Genomic DNA, 7971 nt, shown 5'->3' with positions numbered 1-7971 from the left:
CTTTCCGAAGTAGAGTTAATGTCGACCACCTTCGAGCATCGCGAGGACGCGGGAAAGCGCTCTCAAAGTAATTAAATCAACGACGAAATCCCAACGACTCCCGGGGTACTCCTGCATCTTCCTCTCCGACGTCGCTTCTTCTGTCGCTCTACCATCTACCTGATCCACGGCGTCGTTAGCGTTAGCAACACATCCTGCACGTTGTTGTAAATCGATTTAACGAGCGCGAACCAAGGTATGGTAGATAATGGAACGCAGACCGCGGATTGAGTAATTTATCTTCATTCGTCCGAGCTCGGGAGTTACAATACCGAGGGATCGATACTGCCCCTGTTTTTTGCTTCACCGATAATTGATTTGATTCCGGTTTTATGATGCAAGTTTACACGGTAATTGGAACCTTATGCAGATGCAGACTGCAACCCGAACACGGTAGACACCGGATGCTGGTCGCTTTCTCGCGCGAAGTGACCAGCCAGCCAGTGCGAAGGAAGACAGAAGAACAACAAGGACATTCATTTGCAACAGAATTGATTGGATGATTGCCCATCAACTAACCAATCTTTGTCTAGTCTCTTCTTTCTACCCTTCACTCCGCTTGACCGCATGGCCAAGAACAGGACGGAATAGTGCACTTGAAGCGGAAGCAAAAATCAATACCCGGCGTCACCGCAGTCCGATGCACTACGCGCCATTGTACCGAATCACAGACAAATGCTTCTAATCGAATTAAATTTACTTCCATCGTTCGAACGCCGGGCTGGCCGGGAGCCTGGAGTGCTGGAGACAGATTTCTTTCTCCTCTTTTGTCCAATCCAATCTCAAAAGATCCGGACCATTTCGTAGATGTGACAAAGCACCCGAAGAGCGCCAGGAGTCCGGGCAGGATGCTGCACAAAAACCTTGAACCGCAGTAGATCGAGACGGCCACGCGCGGATGCCCCGGGATAGATGCACTGCTCCCGATTTCCCCCGGCTTGGCCCGGGCTCGAGAACTCGACGAAAGACCACAAAAACCGAAAGCCCGGGTTAGAGAAATGATGCAACAAATTGGAGCAAGAGGCAAGGCTTCAAGAGATGCACTTCTGTCGTGAAACACTGTAAGAGACACTGAAGAGCGCCGAGGGAGGGACTGGGCACTGGGAGTATAGCGGCACTTATACAAATTTAAATTGAATGGCTTTCCACTTTAAAGACATTCCTTGAAGGCAGTTCTCTTCTTCTGCAGATTCTTCGCAAGTTCGCAAGTGCGCGAACTTCTTCTGATGGTAGTCTGCAGCATGTTGTATGTTGTGAACAACGCATTCAAATGAATAACATCAGCCAAAGACAGAGCACCACGTTCACATCATAATTTGCGATGTTTCATAATGTTTTTGAGAAGAAAAAAAAAAGCGTCCCCCTTTCTGATGCAAATCTCCATAGCAACCGCGGAGCCATAAACAAGTATGATCCAAGCACCTGCATTTCGGCAAGTCTAGACGCCTTTAATAATCTGCGAGGTCAAAGTCGCGCGGTATTTGAAGTTCATTTTATCGCTCCTCTTGTGGGGGGCCCCAAACTTCCATCCATACAGCACAGCATCAGCACAGTATTCCGAAATCGGTGCTGATTTGGCTTTTGTGTTTCGGGCGCTCTAAGTGATAAAATCGATGCGCTACATCTTTCCACCCATTAGTCCGGCCTTCCGAGCACCGAACAAAAGGCCTAAAACTAATGCTCATTCGACGGTCAGGCCAGGCGGTCGTGGTCGTAACTGGCCTATCTGCTTTTACTAGCGAAGCCCACATATTAGCATAATTTCGTAAACATAAAAGCGAACGCTGCTGGTGGCTGGCTGGCGCCTATTCCACGGTAGCAACAGCTGATGCTGCTGCTGCTGCTGCTGATGATGATGCTGATGCTGATGGTGATGAGGATGATGAGAGAATGTCTAAATTTGAAACGCCAATACAATGCTGAGCGTGTGTGTGTGTGAATGAGATCCAAATGCCCAGATGTTGCCCGCAACAGGCCGGAATGCCGCGGACAGTGGTGGCGCTTCTCACCGGTGAAAAGCCTTGCAGTTGCACTTCAACAATTTGATTTTATGCTGTTTGTGCAATTGTACTCTCGCTCTGACGCCTCATTGAACAATTCACGATTCTAGTCCTAGCGCCATCAATCGAACGGACCACAAGTTTTTGTGTTTAACTGGCGAACTGGCGTCAGTAGCTCGGTAGCGGGAACCATAAACTGCAGAATGCAATCATGCAATCTGCTCGAAGTAATTCTCTTTCCCTTTCACTACGCGGATGATGAGCTTCATTGGCTTCAATCAAGCGTCGTTTGCGTCGATCGTGATCATCGCACCCATTTCTTGATTACAAATCCTTTCACTGTTAATCCAATCCAATCCCCGGCCCTCCAGAAGAAGGGTTCCCTTTCGAGCACTACAGCACCGGCCACCGTCCATCGATCGCAATCGCGCTCACTAATGCCGCATTCACTCTGCGCTGCGTAACGCTTCCAGGAGTTTGTTCAAAGATGACCACGGAATACCAATGGACCAGCACCTGGCCCGCTGTCACTGGCTTCTTCGGCTTGTCAGTCAGTACATCAATCACGATCACTGCCACGGACTGCCACGTTTGGCGATCGTTTATCATCCACATCGGCGCTGATTCACTGAACACACCTGAACGCTTGCACCTGATCCGATCCTGGATCCGTTCCGTTTTTATCGTGCACCGAAAGACCACGAAATCGAAAGACTGCGGCAAAACAAAGCGACGAACTCGACGCGGCGAACGATCAGCGATGTGCGCCGTGTCGCGGGTTCAAACACCAAATAACGTCATTATTGGCCGCGCGCTGGAGTTTTATGAAAAACAACACCAAAACACCGTTTCCGTCGACGGTCGTGGACGAGTGGTGCGGTCTCCTTTCCTCCCCACCCCGGGCAGCCCCAACCGATCGCGCCCAGGGGTGTCGCGAAGATCATTTAAACTACCATTGCAGTGCAGCAGCAGACAAAGGGGGAAGGGATGGCGCGTCGCGCATTGGTCGCGCTCACCAATGCTCTTCCAACCAACCGACCGAACGACCGACCGACGAGATCGTCGTCTTCGCGCGGGATGATGAGTGGTCTGTTTTGTCTCTGGCTCCTCCACACCTCTCTGGTCGCCACCGTGGAGGCCTTTGTACGTCAACTACCTTAAACCTACTACTGATCGCGCTCTCTCTCTCTCTCTTTCGCTCGATCGTACTGCATAATCGCACTGGGTGCACGTGCTCAACCCGCAGCTCTCTAACTCGTAGCCGCCCCCCTATTCCGTTTCATACCCCTTCGTGTCGTTCGTGGCTGGCCACCATTTTTCCCTCCAAAGTACGAGACATACATACACACAAGAGATTGTGTTTTCATTTCCTAACATCTGCCACAAAACCCGAGGGGTTGACGCTTCTTCGCTTCGGTCGCTGAGGGAGTGAAGCCAACACCATCGTTGGACCATAACGATCGCACTGCTCCGAACGAAAGGGAAACGCAGGGAGAACAGGTCGCGTCTCAGGTGGAGAAGATGGGAGAAGAAGATCTCGATCGAAATCGAGTCGGTGTGTGCGCAGGTGAGCGGGCGCCATTCTAAAGCATTCGCGTGAACTACATTCGATTCGAAGGCCCAGAAGGTCTACCACAGAACGTCTGACTCGTTGCCTCGCGCGACTCTTACATGACTCCAGAAGCGCACATGTCGTTTCGCGCTCGTATGGACCTGTTTCGACAGATGACGATCACTTCAAGGATCCACTTACGCGCGCCTTCGCATGTACGCCATGGCACTACAGAGGCCAGAGGCTAACCGATCAATCAATGGAATGTAAGCTTCCAGCCAAGCAGGAGCTGTGGAGTTGGAAGCGAATTCCAACGAAGTGCGAATTTTAACTGAATGATGTACCGCAATGCTACTGTCGTAGAGTGTATAGTACCTATTTTCTCACCGAATAGAACAATGAGCGGTTTCAGTGGTACCAACGAAACGTCAATAAAGTTGCAAAAAAAAACGGTTTAAACTGAACCATCCAGCACGCCAGCACAACCCTTTGTAGCACAACAATCAATCAATTGACAGGCCAGTTCACACTTGCCCCAAGACACCAAGAGTCTCGGTACTAAAGTGGCCAGATACAGGCTCCGTGGCGTCTCCTTACATCACGTTTTTCTCCGCCGGATGATTGGATGGTTCTTTGAAAATGTATCACGAGTTTGAGGTTGGGGATTTTCGGTCCAACGGTCGGCGTTTGGCATGGTCAACCTCACGATTCCTTACGCTTGTCACGACCTCGTCCTCGTGGCGAGCGCGACTTCAGAGGAGAAGAAGACGATACACAGTAGGCAAATAGCGCGGAGCACCTGATGATGGGCCTATGATTGACCTGCTGGTCAGTACCGCCGCATGACCCAATCGAGGCGCTAGTTTTGACACCTTTAATTGCGGAATCTAACGGCTGACCGGCCGACCGAGATTCGCGATTTGCCCGTTTTCCCGGAGGTCAATTTTGGATCGGGGTTGGAAAATTGCAAACTCACTCCACTCCACAATTACGACGAGAGGCGCTCCGCTGTAGGCTGTAGACTTGTGCAACTTGCTGGGAATGCAAATTCCCAAGCAACAACCCCACAAGTCGCATACCGCACGCCTAATTCGAGCTAATAGACTTCTGTTTGATCGATAATTAGCTGCAAAACCGATTTTAAATCGACGATCGACATCGACAATCATGCTAAAGTGTCGGTCGAATCGGTGGCGGGCGATCGAGCGGGCGAATAGCGGAGCGAGTGTGCTGCCTGCCAGTTTGAGTTGAATTATTGCCGGCCGAGAAGTGCTTAGAAACGAATTTGTTCGGTTCGGATACTTTACCTGCTATACACACATATGTGGTCATCCGGCCGCACACGAGGGTTGACGAGGGTTGTTGTTGTTTTTTTGTGAAAGGAAGAACCTTGACGCCATTCCCTGGTGCTTGGGGCGGTTGGCCCTTCCGCGCGAGCGAGAGCGGTTTCATCTGCAACAGAACCATCTGCTGCATGGAGGAGCTGCCAGTACCGCAACCGCAATACTCTGTCCTAGAAGCACGTGCGCACCAGCAACAAGAGCAACAAGAAATCGATTCACGAACGTGTCGAATGTGGTGCCAGTACAGCATTAGGGCTCAACGACGACGACGACGCCACGGTGCAGCAGTAGCATCAACCCAAACCGAGCATCGTTTCCGCATTCCCCCGGTCCTCCTCGCTTGGCCACTCGGCGATATACACCTGTGTGCGGTGTGGTGGTGCGCGCCTACAGGTCGCCTTTCAAATCGTCCAAATGAACCTTTTTTTCCATCTGTCCACGACGCTGCCTTCAACACAAATCATATTTTCCTCATCCAAAACATCCCTTCCACGGCGGGAAAGAGGAAGGGAGGAAAGCTTGGGCTGGAGCTTAGGGAATGGGAGATGACCAACCTCTCCCGGGGCATCGAAAGTGAACGTTCCCTTCGTGTGCAACTCACCTCAAGTGCCGTAACCGAACCGCTCTGTCGCTTTTGTAATACGAACTCACCAACGGCCCAACCGACAAGCCCATCAAGCCCGACCTATAGGGTTGGCCCAGGTCCTACCGTGTTCGCTGTAAGCTACGTTGAGGGAAAAAAAACCAGGCATATAGAGCTCACATGAGCCCTTGCTATATGGCTGTGCGAGCATTCAGCGAACGTGCGAGTCGCTCGATAACGGCGGAAGGTAAATCGAATCGCTTACCCCGGTGTAAGATGTCAATCGAGCGGCCGATGCGATGCCGCAATGTGAATCGATTCGATTCCAGCCATCCTCCCTCTTTCGTGACCGGCTTACGTCCTTCTCCGGACGATGCTGCTGCTGAGGATGGTGTTGCTGTGGCCGATTACAATTCCCGAAGGCGAAGGTGCAATCCGATGGATGTAGGACACGAACGATCAAGAAGTGCAACAAACTGTTACCGCTTAGTTTCGCGCTAACGACAATCTAATGATAGGTTCAGTTTCTGCATCCCCAACACGCCCAAACCCCGGGCCCCGGACCCTACCCCCCCGGGTTACAATTTCACGATCGAGCGCAATGCGAACCGATGAGCACAAATTTGATCAGTTGAGTTTGGAAGTTGATCCAGCACTTCCTAGCTTTACTTAGTCCATTTCGCATATCGATGTTAAAACATGTTGTTCTGAACCCCTGCATAACGCATTTATTCCAATAATTATTCCACGAACTCCTTTATGACAAGGATTGCTTTGATTCTTTCATCTTTTACACGCTATAACCTTCACCTTGCATAACTATTTTCAGCAATTATCAGAATGATTTTTTTTTCTTAAAATAAACGAGAAATTCTGCTGTAGGGCCACAGTTATTATTCGTTGCAATTCGGAGCATAAAAATAACCGGCTAGCCATTACTTTAGAAATATTAAGTCCATGAAGTTGACTGAAATGAGAACGGAAAATGTTTGAATTTCTACAGAACTCGTCTCATTAACATACTTCAACATGTCATGTTCGTTCCCGTGGTTAACTAAGAAGTGAAAAATCGAATAAAGTTCCATGTACTACAATTCACCAATGAAACCTTCTCTGTAAAACGGTTACATCTTCTGCGAATAAAATATCTTTGAAAATTCGTTTACCTGAAACAGAAATTATTTCAGTTGCAATATTTTACCGGGAACGTTTGCAAAAGCGCAAAACATCATCCTTTACGTATCAGACAGGTGCGACACGTCACACGGGCTTACAAAAACCATTCCAAGGCTATGATGAAATCCGCATTCATCCACAGCCATAGCAAAAGCCATGGCACAACGCACCGTAACGCCATAACTGCAGCAACATTGTATAAAGTGCAGCGCCCGGTTCGAGCTAGATTGCGAGGCTGCACTGGGCAGATGGTCCTTGCCGTTTGCGGGGCAATAACACGGGACAGTTGCCAGCTTGTTGGTGGAAAATTATCATTACACCACCCTCGGTGCGTCGAGCCGAGGGTCAAATGTGTGCATTGGATTAAGGTATTCGCCATCGCCAGGCCAAGCGCACTTGTCCGAACCATCGGTCCGGATGAAACCAAAATCATGTTATCTCATTCAACTTCGCGAAAGCTACCTCTCGATTACCCTTCGGTCCCTCGTCAAATTGGCCATTTTTACTCGACGTAACTGCAAACCATACATCCGCCAGCCGAACGGATGGACGGCACTGGGATAATGGATAATTCGGATATCATTGATTCGGTTAGTTCCGCTCAAAGGATCGCGTCTTTTGCAACCCCTGGATTCCGGATACCATTTCGTGGCAGCTTTGGCCCCAGCCTTGGCCATCGTATCATTTACTGGAATTAGTAATTGCTTCGCGTACTGTACTCGCGTTTCGGCGCACGGCCACCTTTTATTATCTCCATTATCCAATTCACGGAAACCACGGTGGATTGGTATTACGAGAGCGAAAGCTTTTCCGAAAGCTGCGCTATTTAAAAATCAGTTTATCAATTTCGCGACTTGCGAAGCGAGTCTTTTACTACTTCATTACATTCTGCAGCACCGTCCTCGTCTCGTGACTTATCGATGCCCAGCAATAAACCTTGGATGGCGCCGTGAGAAAGTGCATTTTTGGGGAAGGGTGAAACGGGTATTAACATTAACTGCATCAACACCTTCTTACAATCACCAGGCAATCACCGTGCAACTCTCAGCCTCCCTCGGTCTCAGACGCGAAGAAAGCCAAAGCCAAACGGAACTAATTTATGCGGGAACAACAACCCGTGGAACAACCCGTGAACCGTCACCGTGCAATGGGCGCATACTTTTGTACCGTGGAATGCTCAGTCCAATTACTAACAACAGCCTTGTCCCAGGTACCTTTGCTCCACCGGTCCATGTTTAGACACTCGAATGGTTTTCTAACAAAACGATGTAGCGTTAG

The 7971-nt window shown here is 49.7% G+C and overlaps 1 protein-coding gene across 1 annotated transcript in view; it reads right to left on the bottom strand.

Annotated features, from left to right (window-relative positions):
• The window catches only part of LOC125952776 (uncharacterized), a 19058-nt gene extending 16226 nt beyond the window's left edge, over positions 1-2832 (bottom strand). Inside the window, exon 1 of the mRNA XM_049682485.1 lies at positions 2678-2832. The gene's annotated coding sequence lies outside the window, so the exon portion shown is untranslated. The remainder of the gene's footprint in view (positions 1-2677) is intronic.
• Positions 2833-7971: the final 5139 nt, after the last annotated feature.

The sequence above is a fragment of the Anopheles darlingi genome, chromosome 2 (assembly GCF_943734745.1).
Source record: "Anopheles darlingi chromosome 2, idAnoDarlMG_H_01, whole genome shotgun sequence".
In the NCBI taxonomy this organism is placed as follows: domain Eukaryota; kingdom Metazoa; phylum Arthropoda; class Insecta; order Diptera; family Culicidae; genus Anopheles; species Anopheles darlingi.
The sequence above is the reverse complement of the archived record's forward strand: the minus strand, read 5'-3'. Positions and strand labels throughout refer to the sequence as shown.